This window comes from Furipterus horrens, unplaced genomic scaffold (genome assembly GCF_987537825.1).
Source record: "Furipterus horrens unplaced genomic scaffold, mFurHor1.1.pri manual_scaffold_4, whole genome shotgun sequence".
Taxonomy (NCBI): domain Eukaryota; kingdom Metazoa; phylum Chordata; class Mammalia; order Chiroptera; family Furipteridae; genus Furipterus; species Furipterus horrens.
In genome coordinates this window covers 193,188,836-193,190,388 of record NW_028327174.1, presented here as the reverse complement: position 1 = coordinate 193,190,388, position 1,553 = coordinate 193,188,836, and the positions used below count along the sequence as shown (strand labels likewise).

The window sequence follows — 1,553 nt, the reverse complement described above, 5'->3', positions numbered from 1 at the left end:
CCTGTAAATGCCTTGCTTTCTCACCCATCTATTTGTGAATTGATGATTCCACTCAATACATTGTAAGCACAAGTTCAGGGTACACTATATTGTTTTGCCTTGTTCACCAGGGTATCTCTAGATCAGTGCTCGATACATTTCTTTCTTTCTTTTCTTTTTTTTTTTTTTTAACAGATCAGTTATTTAATTGGGTTTTTTGAAAGCTCAGAACTTCATCTTGTGAGGATAAATCCCGTTCGTGAGAGCAAACAAAGAGCGGAGGTAGCCCTGCGGCTGAGGAACAGCTTTGATTTTTTGGCAGAATTTGGGAGTCCACGACTTTCTGATCAATCTTGCGCTGCTCTGTAATCTCATATTTCTCCTTCTCGGTGTCGAAGATCTCCCCCTCCTGGTGTCTGGGCTTGCGCAGCTTCTTCTTCTTGAAGTAGGCGTCAGTGAGGTGCTTCGGGATTTTCACACAGCTGATATCGATTTTGGTGGAGGTGGCGGTGACAAACTTCTGGTGTGTTCTACGCAGAGGAACTTGATTAAGGGCCAGAGGTCCAGTCACAAGTAGCAAGCCACTGCTCAGCTGCTTCAGGAAAACCACCCTCTTGTCCCGGTGGCGCCCGGTGAGGACGATGAGAATGGTCCCGGGAGTGATGCTGGCCCACAGTTTCCTCACGTGCTGACTGAAGGGTTTCTTGCCGTGGCTCAACAGCTTCCAAGCCACATCTTCAGTGGGGTAGTATCGAGGCATTTTGCGAAGTTTAACTACTCGGGTACCACCGTTCTTGTCGCCACCAACTGGTTTTGTGACAGTAGCAAGAACCTTCTCCTTTTTCTTTTCAATCCTGGATTTGGCTGCTGAATACTTCCTCTTGTACATGGCCTTTCAGGAATACATCGCTGACCGGGAATACCTGCCAATTCCTCAGACTAGGACAGGGTTTCTTAGGCATCCTGGCCTTGGGGTCACCCTCCTTAACCTTGCCGCCAGCATCAGCCTTCTTGGCTTTGGGTTTCTTCTCCTTAGAATCCGGCTTCTCAGGTTTTTCACCCGCCATCTTGCAAGATGGGAGAAAGAACTAAGGCCTCAATACATTTCTGATGAATGAATGACTCCTCCCCCTAGCACAGAATGAGTAGACCAAATATATATGCTCACCTTATAGATGACAAAACTGAAGTGTAGAGAGATTGATTGCTGCCCTAGGTCACGTAAGCTGGAAGTAGGGCACCAGGCTCACTAGATTGTGCACTTTTCCCCTTGAGACCATTTCACCTAAAGGGAGACAGGCTGGGTTGAGAGCCCTGTTTGGCCAATTCATAGAATAATTTTTCAACATGGGACCAGATGGCAGAGATCCCATGGTTCTTGTCTCCAAAGAAGTAGTGCTGCCGGTATGTGGCTAATGATTAAATCCAATTCCAAATTCCGGGCTGCCCTTGAGGCATTGCTCACACCCAATAAACACCCAATGGTCGTAAGAAAAGTACAGTGATTGTGTGAGAAAGGAAATCAGACCCAGAGGCCTGAGAGCAGGCTTGATCTCCCAGGACCCTCTGCAGGA

General features: G+C 47.3%; 1 pseudogene; it reads right to left on the bottom strand.

Annotated features, from left to right (window-relative positions):
* Positions 1-204: 204 nt before the first annotated feature.
* On the bottom strand, positions 205-1,069 carry LOC150013620 (large ribosomal subunit protein eL6 pseudogene; annotated as a pseudogene).
* Positions 1,070-1,553: the final 484 nt, after the last annotated feature.